The 10897-nt window shown below is 44.0% G+C and overlaps 1 pseudogene; it reads left to right on the top strand.

Annotated features, from left to right (window-relative positions):
• Positions 1 to 5423: 5423 nt before the first annotated feature.
• LOC144693350 (small ribosomal subunit protein uS10 pseudogene) lies at positions 5424 to 7227 on the top strand (annotated as a pseudogene).
• The last annotated feature ends 3670 nt before the right edge of the window (positions 7228 to 10897 follow it).

A 10897-nucleotide genomic window follows, 5' to 3' on the forward strand; every position in this document is an offset into this window, starting at 1 on the left:
ACAGTCACAGATTGCAACTTTTTCGAGTACAATCACAGTTCTTGGTTTCCAGGAGTGGGACATGAACCCACAACCCTCTGATTCAAAGGCGAGGGTGCTATGGACTGAGCCACAGCTGACACCTCTTGAATAGAGCTGGAAACTCTTTCGAGTTATCAACAGTCACAGATTGCAACTTTTTCGAGTACAATCACAATTTTCTTGGTTTCCGGGAGTGGGACATGAACCCACAACCCTCTAATTCAAAGGCGAGGGTGCTATGAACTGAGCCACAGCTGACACCTCTTGAATAGAGCTGGAACTGGAACCTAATCTTTTTAACACTTAAATGCCTTTATTTACAGAGACACATTACAAACATGCATCTCCAAAACCAACAACCACAGTTTAAGTTGCTCCTATGTGTAAGAGCTTAAGGGACTCCCCAGTTAATAGCCAACACCTGAATACAATTAAACAGTGAGTTCGGATCAAAGGTTACAGACCTGAAATATAAAGGTGTTTCTCTTCACACAAATGCTGCCTGATCAACTGAGTATTTCCAGCACTTTTTGTTTTTATTTCAGATTTCCAGCATCTGCAGTATTTTGCTTTTGTGCAGAATTAAACAATCAATTAATATACAATTAACATCATCAACCCCTTGTTAACATTAAATACTGATCTGCACTTTGTGATTTTTTTTCATTCATGGGATGTGGGCATCACTGGCTAGGCCAGCATTTATTGCCCATCCCTAATTGCCCTTGAGAAGGTGGTGGTGAGCTGCCTTCTTGAACTGCTGTACACCATGTGGTGTAGGTACACCCACAGTGCTGTTAGGAAGGGAGTTCCAGGATTTTGATCCAGCGACAGTGAAGGAACGGAGATATATTTCCAAGTCAGAATGGTGAGTGACTTGGAGGGGAGCTTCCAGTTGGTGGTGTTCCTGTGTGTCTGCTACCCTTGTCCTTCTAGAAGGTAGTGGTCGTGGGTTTGGAAGGTGCTGTCTAAGGAGCCTTGGGAGTTCCTGCAGTGCATCTTGTAGATGGTACACACTGCTGCTCCTGTGCGTCTGTGGTGGAGGGAGTGAATGTTTGTGGATGTGGTGCCAATCAAGTGGGCTGCTTTGTCCTTGATGGTGTCTAGATTCTTGAGTGTTGTTGGAGCTGCACTCATCCAGGCAAGTGGAGAATATTCCATCACACTCCTGACTTTGCCTTGTAGATGGTGGGCAGGTTTTGGGGAGTCAGAAGGTGAGTTACTCTCCACAGGATTCCCAGCCTCTGACCTGCTCTTGTAGCCACACTATTTATATGACTAGTCCAGTTCAGTTTCTGGTCAATGGTAACCCCAGGATGTTGATAGTGGGGGATACAGCGATGGTAATGCCATTGAATGTCAAGGGGCGATGGTTAGATTCTCTATTGTTGGAGTTGGTCATTGCCTGGCACTTGTGTGGCATGAATGTTACTTGACACGCGTCAGCCCAAGCCTGGATATTGTCAAGGTCTTGCTGCATTTAGACATAGACTGTTTCAGTACCTGTCACAAATGGTGCTGAACATTGTGCAATCATCAGCGAACATCCCCACTTCTGACCTTATGATAGAAGGAAGGTCATTGATGAAGCAGTTGAAGATGGTTGGGCCTAGGACACTACCCTGAGGAATTCCTGCAGTGATGTCCTGGAACTGAGATGACTGACCTCCAACAACTACAACCATCTGCCTTTGTGCTAGGTATGACTCCAACCAGTGGAGAGTTTTCCCCGATTCCCATTGGCTCCAGTTTTGCTAGGGCTCCTTACTGCAACACTCGGTCAAATGCTGCCTTGAAGTCAAGGGCAGTCCCCACTCTCACCTCACCTCTGGAGTTCAGCTCCTTTGCCCATGTTTGAACCAAGGCTGTAATGAGGTCAGGAGCTGAGTGACCCTGGCGGAACCCAAACTGAGCGTCAGTGAGCAGGTTATTGCTAAGCAAGTGCCACCTGATAGTACTGTTCATGACCCTTCCATTACTTTACTGATAATCGAGAGTAGACCGATGGGTCGGTAATTGGCCAGGGTGGATTTGTCCTGCTTTTTGCGTACAGGACATAGCTGGGCAATTTTCCACATAGCCGGTAGATTCCAGTGTTGTAGCCGTACTGGAGCAACTTGACTAGGGGCGCGGCAAGTTCTGGAGCACAAGTCTTCAGCGCTATTGCCAGAATATTATCAGGACCCATAGCCTTTGCAGTATCCAGTGCCTTCATGTGTTTCTTGATGTCATGTGGACTGAATCGAATTGGCTGAAGGCTGGCATCTGTGTTGCTGGAGACCTCTGGAGGAGGCCGAGATGGATCATCCACTCAGTGCTTCTGGCTACAGATTGTTGAAATGTGATGTCTATAACTCTCTTCTCCTGACTAAAGACCGATGTAGAACTGTGAGCCTTCTGTTTTTTCTTCAGGGTAAGTAAATACCAGTCTCGAGCAATACCTGCATTGTAACTGTGCCCTTAGAGGTGGAAGATGTTGATTTGTTTTTTAGTTCCTACCACTGTCTTTGTACAATTTAAAAATGTCATTCAACAATAAACAGCAACAATAAACCATTGGGATAAATGGTAAGTTGTGAAACCCACAGCCCAGGAACTGTTTAATGGTAGCCTTAGATTTACTTGAGATGATGGATGTAAAAAAGAAACTTTACCCAGAACAGTATGATTATTTAACACTACTTCATTTCTTGTAGTCATACTTGCAGCACACTGTGGTCAGTCTGTCCAATTCTTCATCTGAACTTCAGAAGTGCAGCTGGGTTTTGAGATTAACACAAAATAATTAATCCCTAAACCTCCTTGGAGCTCCTTGGTCTGACATCCAGCCTCAAATATCCAGAGGCCTTGTACCAGCCCTAAGAAGGTGGCTTCACCTTCCACCCCACCATTTTAGAAATGCGCAAAGATTGTTATTTTAAATTCTTTAAGGTTAAGTTATTTAAATTCTTTAATGGCTAGTTCGGTACGTCTTGTTTCACTGTTTGCGTTTTATCCTCTGATGTTCACAGTCTGGCTTTGCTGTGGATGTTCACCTCTATCTGACACGACTGGCCAAAGTGGGTCGATTCAGAGTTGGAATAAAACCACTCAAAAATAAGGTAAACACAATGTCTATAATTAAACAGAGCAATGAGAGGCAATAATATGTTGCGGGGAGCCAGATGTAGAAGGGGATTACTGAGACAAGGCAATAGAAAAATGACTGGAAATTAAACATTGCGGAGTATAACGTCAAGAAAAGATATAGAAGGAGAAAGGAACAGTGATCATGTCAGCAGAAAGGGGTGATGCAGCCATGAGTAAGACAGAAATAGAATCCATGTAGATAGAGATAAAAAATAACATTAAAGGATCGAGTACTCTAATAGGGGAGGTCTACAAACCACCTAATAGCGAAAGGGAGGTGGGGGAAGAAACGTAGAAAAATTAAGGAGATGAGTGAAAAAACATAGAATTATAACCATGGGGGATTTCAACTCTCTCAAAGTTCATTGGCTGAAAGAGGTAGGTACAGGAGATAAGGGACTGGGAGTTCCTACACTGTGTACAGGACTCCTTTCTAACCCAGTATGTGAGAAGCCCAAGGAGAGAAGATTTATTACTGCATCCAGTAATGGGCATTACATTAGAGCAAATGAGAGAAATAAAAATAGAGGAGCAATTAGACCCGTGGTGGGCAACCTGCGGGAAAATCCTGCCCATTAGCTCAAAGGTGAGGGATTAAATTCTCTGTTTCAACACTGCTGGCTCATGCCTGGAATACAAGTTGGGATATTCTGCACCCTGAACTCATGTTTTTTTCTGCATATTAAATTAATGGTTGGAAAAATCACACAACTAGCGTGTGGAGTTTATTCGCATGTCCTTCTGCCACATGCCAAGAGACCTAAGCAGACAATTTTAGCGAGGATGCTTTGGAAGTTTTGCGTTTGCTTGTTGATATTTTAATTGCAAAGTTGTCTCATCAGAACTCTGCCAATTAATCATTTACTTAAATTGAATAGCAATTGCATTTCAAAAACAGAATTACCTGGAAAAACTCAGCAGGTCTGGCAGCATCGGCGGAGAAGAAATCAGCCAACGTTTCGAGCCTTCATGGCCCTTCGGCAGAACTCAAAAAAGCTTTTAGCTTTTTGTTTTTAGCAATTGCATTTGCCTTATTGTAGCTTGTTTCCTTGTTGAATTGAAATGTAAATGATCTGGTTCGAAATGCTGAAAATTACCTGATAACGCATTTATATCAAACGGAAACCAAGGCTGTCAAAATTTTGGAGCTGCTGACTTTCATTTGGTTTAATTGTGTCTTGCTGCGAAGCATAGGGGTGGAGAAGGAGTCTATAAATACATGTCTGCATAGTTCCTACACAATGGATACAGTTTTTGCAAACACTAAACATTTCTCCTCCAGTACCCTGTACTTTGCTACCCCAAGCTCTGCAAGGAAGTTTTCTAGGGGTCTCGTTATCCTTGCTTGTTCGATCCTTTCTAGATTCACTCTTGACCGCTGTATCCACTTTTACACTTCTGTAAATCGCCCCTTCTCTGAATAAACCTGTTCAGTCACTGAACATAAGGCACCTGGAGCGACTGATACTTTCCTGCAGCTGAATGATAAAACTATCATGGAACACTAAACCAAAAATTGGATACTTGGAGGCCCTGTCCGTGAACAATGAGGTCTAAAGATTGAATCGGAGGTGATAAAGGTGTAGCACAAGCTGAGGGCACCTAAAAATTCCAACGGCAAAACCATGGCAAATTGGTCCGCCAGCCTCTTTACCAAGCAAAGGCAGCTCACTGTGCTTGAGGGAGTCTGTTTCAGTGGCGCACCTGGGTGGCCAACAGAAAAGCCGCTACCAATATGGCTGGTAGCACACTGCTGCCCGTGAATGAGTGCACCCTATCCACCATATCAGGCCCTAGGGCCCCCATTTCTATGCCTGAAAAACAGGTGGAGCATGATCCAATTTCGAGGACGTAAGATTAAGTTTCAGATCATCGGGAATGAAATGTTTCCCATGGAAGCTGTCTTCTCCGGTGAGTACTGGGGACAAGATTAACCAGAACAGGTGTGATGGTGGCAATGATTCAAAGGATTGAATTGATAAAACCGTGCCTTGAGTTACATGAGATATTGATACATTATCTTGCTCCCTACCTCTGTAATCTCTTCCTGCCTACAACCGTCTGAAATTTCTGTGTACTATTGATTCTGGCCTCTTGAGCATTTCTAAGTTTAATCGTTCCACCATTGGTGTTGTGCTTTCAGCTCCTAAGAAGCAACTTAGGACATTTTACTATGTTAAAGGTGCTATATAAATGTAAATTCTTGTTGTTTATAAATAGGCTTTTCCACCACGGAGCTCCCAGGAATGGAAGGAGTACCTTAACAAAGTCCAATGTTCCATTGCAAATGTGCAAGAGCACACTTCTATCATGACTAGGCTATGCAGTTGAAGAAGGACAGTCCATCGTTGTGGTATCAACACATTAGACTGAGGACGCCATCTTCCCAGTCCTCTCAGATCATTGCAGTTCCCAACGGAGATCAACCCCAGGAACTCCTCATCGCCCATGCCATTAATAAATACTTTGCAGACGTTGATGATGATATGGCACCTCTGCATTTGCCGAACTACCGAAGCTCCTACCAGCGAGTAAACTTCCTATGATTCAACAGTAGGAAGTCTTCCGGGAGTTCTTGAAAAACCTGGAAAGTCAGCCGGTCCAGTCAACGTTCCAGCCAAACTGATCTGAGTCTTCACCTTTGAGCTTTGTGTCCTGTTATGTGATGTCTTGAATGCTTCCTTTGCTGAGGGAGTAGTTCCACGTCAGTGGAAGCAATTACTGTCCTCATGCTGAAGCAGCAGCCAACAACACTTGTGTCCCATCACATTGACAGATCATTCCTCTAAGATTGCGGAGCAGTTCATGGCTAAGTGGTTACTCTCAGACATCGTTCCTCTACGTGATCATCACTATGAATGCCAGACTGGAAGATCAACAACCCACTGTCTGGCTGATGTTGTGAACTTTCTTTGTAAAAATGCTGATAAGCTGGGAACAACCTCAAACATTATTACAATATTATTACAAATTTTCAAAGGCGTTTGACTGGGTTGATCATACAGTTGTGGTTAAGGAGTTCATAAAGTTAAACGTACATGAGATCGTGGTCTAATAGATTTCCAACTTCCCCACTCAGCGTGTCAGATGCCGTGGCTGCCCATCGAAAGCATTATGTCTCTGGGCACTCGGCTGGAGACAACTCTAGTCCTAGCCCTCATTCATGATGCTCTCTCACCTTCTGGCCTCAAATACTGGAAATATGTGGACAAAAGACAATTGCGGAGTCCAGGCCACAGACTGGGGTCAGTGAGGTTCAGGAGATTCTCAAAGCTCCCAATGAGTGTGAGGAAAACAGTATGCGGCAAAATGCAACTAGATGTAATGTCATGCAAGTAAACATTGAGAGATATGAGAACATGCTCCTTGACATAAAATTAGGCAATTACACCTTGGTGGAGGTGTAATTGAAGCTGACTTGAAGTGGGATGGCCAAGTAGACAGTATTTTTTTTCAATAAAACACAAATAAATGGATGTTCATTCTCAGATCCCTCAATCCTTTCAGACTCCCTGTCCATGACTTGTGGTGCTCTGCTGCTTCCTCTTCAGCTGTGACTGCAGTCTGATTGGAGGTTGGTTGTGTCCGTGTACTCCTGAGTCACCGCTGTTCATTCACTTTCAAAGTCCCAAAGAAGTCGACAGATAAATCAGTCAGGAGGTTATCATGGCCTTTAAATATCCTGGCAAAGCAACAGTAGAACAAGAGGTTGCAATTCACCGCATTAGAATTACCTTGACCAGCCCGAATGTAAAATCACTTGAGAAAGTTTGTGCTGATCTAATTCGTGGTGCCAAAGAGAAGAATCTGAAGGTCAAGGGGCCTATTGGCACGCCCACCAAGACTCTGCGTATCACAACAAGAAAGACTCAATGTGGTGAAGGTTCCAAAACCTGGAATCGCTTCCAAATGAGGATCCACAAGCGCCTAATTTTGATTTACACAGTCCACCTGAAATTGTGAAACAGATCACCATCAGTATCGAGCCTGGTGTTGAAGTGGAGGTTACAATTGCCGATGCTTAAACGTCTATGGAAATAAGTACAATAAAAGAAATTTAAAATCCTAAAAAAAAAACACTGGCCGCTCCCATCTCTGGGTCGTATAGGCTGTGCCTGTCCGGTACCCACACGTGCGCAAACCCAGGTCGAAAGGATACAGAAGCGTGTGCTGAGATTGATCTTAGGCCCACGGTACCGGTTGCACATCAACGCTGATCATGTCACAAAGCTGTAAACTGTACAAACAAGAAGAGTTAATAATTGTACCAAGTTTGGAAAACCCCTTGGCCAGTTCTGAAATTGGGTAGATTGCATTACACTGCCCAACACAATCAAGACAAGAGGGTTGGCTAAATTGATCCTGTAAGGTATAGGACAGAAAGGTCCTGATGTAGCCCTATTCCTTACATGGCTCAGGGCCTCAACTAAGTACTTTAATGATGAAATCAATGGGCAGAATTTTCACCTCGGCTGACGGGAGCGCGCCCGACCCGCTCGAGCATGAAATGACGGGTGATGACATCGGGCGAGCATCCTGACATCAACGCACAGTCGCACGATAGTTCGGTCGGCAGGCATGCGCAGGAATCGGCAGCACGCCTGCCGACAATTAGAAGGCCTATTGAGGCCATTAAGGTATTAATTAACTTAAATTTTTCGCTGACCGTCCAACCTTACAGGCGAAAAGGCCAAGCGGCCTTTGCATTTTTTGGAAACCTCGTCTACGGGCGGGAGAAGCTTTCCAACAGCAAATAAAAATGAAATAAAAATTTTTACATCTCATTCATAACCTGTCCCTGTTCATGTGACAGAGCCACATGAGGAGACGTGTTTTTTAACATTTAAAAGTTCTTTATTTTTGTTTTTCAGAATTCTTCATTTCCCTGAGGCAGCTCTGTGCCTCAGGGAGCTTCTCCTGTGCGCACCCACAGACATACGCAGACATGGCTCGCCCCTCTCGCACCCACCCCCTCCCCACGCAGGCAGCGCTGGCCCGCCAGCGTGAAATTGCGGTCTGGCCCCGATCGGGGGCGACGGTTGACTTCCCGACCACCCCCACCGGCCCCCGCCGAGCCCGCCCAATGAGGGCAAAATTCTGCCCTATATGTACTTCAGTGGCTGTAATGTAGGAACACTGTATTGGTTTGCAGCTTTCCTGTCATTTTAATTCAATATTCCTTCTTTTAATATCCCGTCTACCACTCCCCTATTACCTGGTGAATCTGTTTGCCTATTTTTGTTATTAAATGATCGTCATGTGTTTCCATGTTTTTAACTTGGTTTCTTGAACTATACATGAACTTAATGGCCAGAATATTTCCGTCGGCGAGTTGGGGGCGGGGCCCGCTCGCCAACACGAAATTGACGCGGGATGATGTTGGGAGGAACCCCCGACATCATCCCGCCCCATTTAAATATTCAGGAAGGCGGGCGGACAGCAAAATCAGCTGTCCACCCGCTGACCTGTCAATGGCCAATTGAGGACATTGACAGGATAATTAAGCCAATTAAAGCCTTCAGGCTGGCGGGCAGGCCAGGAGCCCTGGCGGGCTTCTGAAAAAACATGAAACCTCATCCACCGGCAGGATGAGATTTCATGTCAGTTTTTTAAAAGTTTAATAAAGTTTCAGTCATATTTATTTACATGTCCCATCTCGTGTGACATTGTCACAGGAGGGGGTCATGTTAATAATTTTTTTATTATTCTATTTTTGATGTTCTAAACACTGTTAGTGATCTCCCTGAGACAGCACTTAGTCTCAGGGAGCAGTGCGCGAAAGAGCCCACTCTGACAGTTGAGGAATCCCTCCGCCCCCGGACAGGAAGCACATAACGCTTCCTGACAGGCAGCCCGCTGGGCGGGCCTTAATTGGTCCGCCCACTCAAAATGGCGGCGGGCCCCATTTCGGTGGTGGGGGTCGGCTGCCCACCCGCCGCCGAGCCGGTGGGGCCCACCCGCCCACCAAGGGCAAAATTCTGCCCAATGAATTTGTTTTGATATAAGTTACACTGCAATACAGCCTTTGAGCTGCAAGTGTGTTTCTTGAATAAAATACCATTATTACTATATGATAACAATTCATAGCTCTGTTGACCTTGATTGGTCATTGTGAATATGCATTTTGAATTTACACTTCCGGTCCCAGCTTGGGCCGTTTTAGAAATGTATTCTTACATGGGATGTAGCTGTCACTGGCAAGGCCAACATTTGTTGCCCATCCCTAATTGCCCTTGAACTGCGTGGCTTACTAGACCATTTCAGAGGACAGTTAAGAGTCAACTACATTGCTGTGGGTCTGGAGTCCCTTGTAAGTCAGACCAGGTAAGGATGGCAGATTTCCTTTTCTGAAGAACATGATTGAACCAGGTGTTAATGTCATATCAATTACATTGTTATGGTTAAGAGAAACAAGTGAAGGGTATTAATTGTCTTTGAGCATGTATAAATAGGGGATATCTGGGATACTGGGTTGAGTGGGAGGAGAGCTGTGAGACTGGATAAGTCAATAAACTCTCTCAATAAAGCAAATCTCTGTGTCTTGGTTTCTGCTTCATCTACCAGCTTCGATCCTATTAATACCAGGTGGATATTTACAACAATCAACAATAGTTTCATGATAACCATGACTAAGACTAGCTTCATATTCCAGATTTTATTAATTGAATTCAAATTCCTCCAGCTGCTGTGGCGAGATTCGAACCCACAATCTCAGAGAATTAGCCTGGACCTCTGGATTACTAGCCTAGGCTATAAAAAAAAACTAGAATATGCTGAAGCTCCCAGTTGTGCTAAGGCTGGTTTCATTAATGAAGAAATAGACCATCATGAACTACATTGAAGAATCAGATGGTTCAAAATGTATGTGCAGAGAAACCAAGCTGTAATTAAAAGTATTCAATTCTGGGATTACGCTCATTGTTGCGAAAGCCACATATGCAAAGTACAAAATGTGACTAGCTGAAAATAATCAAATAAGTTACAACAAGCTTTTCACTCTTCAGTTTTAAAACTTGTCCATTCAAAACTAATGCCAAAATGCTCGCTCCGTTGCCAATATGAGCAAATTCCTCAGCATGACTTGTCATCTTCCTGATTGAATGTAAGGGGAATATAAAAGTGTAGCCTTTCAAGGAAAGGCTCTATCCAATGGATTTCAGGGTGACGGGGAGGATTGTAACAGTGCCAGGTAAAGCTATAGACATGTTAAAACAAACAAATTAAGTCTGTGGTATCAAAGCGACATGCAGGATTCATGTAAAGGCAAAGTAAAGGGTTTCTATGTTTAATGGCGCAAAGTAAAGGTTCACTCAGGCCTGATAGGTAAGTTTGAGCTGAGTGCTGCAATATCTGGTGTAACGTAATTTCTCCATGGCAAGACTGTAAAATAAATCAAGCTTGCAGCACGTTCTGGAGAAGAAATTAAGTAGTTAGCCAGTGAAATGCTTTGCAAATTTCCTAAGGGAGAAATTTGTTGGAAAGCATTCATTTGAACTGGTCAAATATAAAAACAGCTAATTTAGGATTTCATTGCAAATCAGGCCAACAGTACAACTTGTCAAATGGAGTCCTCCAAGGGATTGGACATGTTCAAGGTGTGAAAGCAATGCTGAAGCTCAGAGGTTTGCAAAGCACTCGGTAAATCTTCCTTCACTAGTTGATGAATGCTTTTCTATTTTACTTTTTCGTTGGACCTCGTGAGTGTACCAGCAGGCCATGCAAACAAATTGGACAGCATACATGTCAG

Source organism: Cetorhinus maximus, chromosome 18, assembly GCF_964194155.1.
Source record: "Cetorhinus maximus chromosome 18, sCetMax3.hap1.1, whole genome shotgun sequence".
In the NCBI taxonomy this organism is placed as follows: Eukaryota; Metazoa; Chordata; class Chondrichthyes; order Lamniformes; family Cetorhinidae; genus Cetorhinus; species Cetorhinus maximus.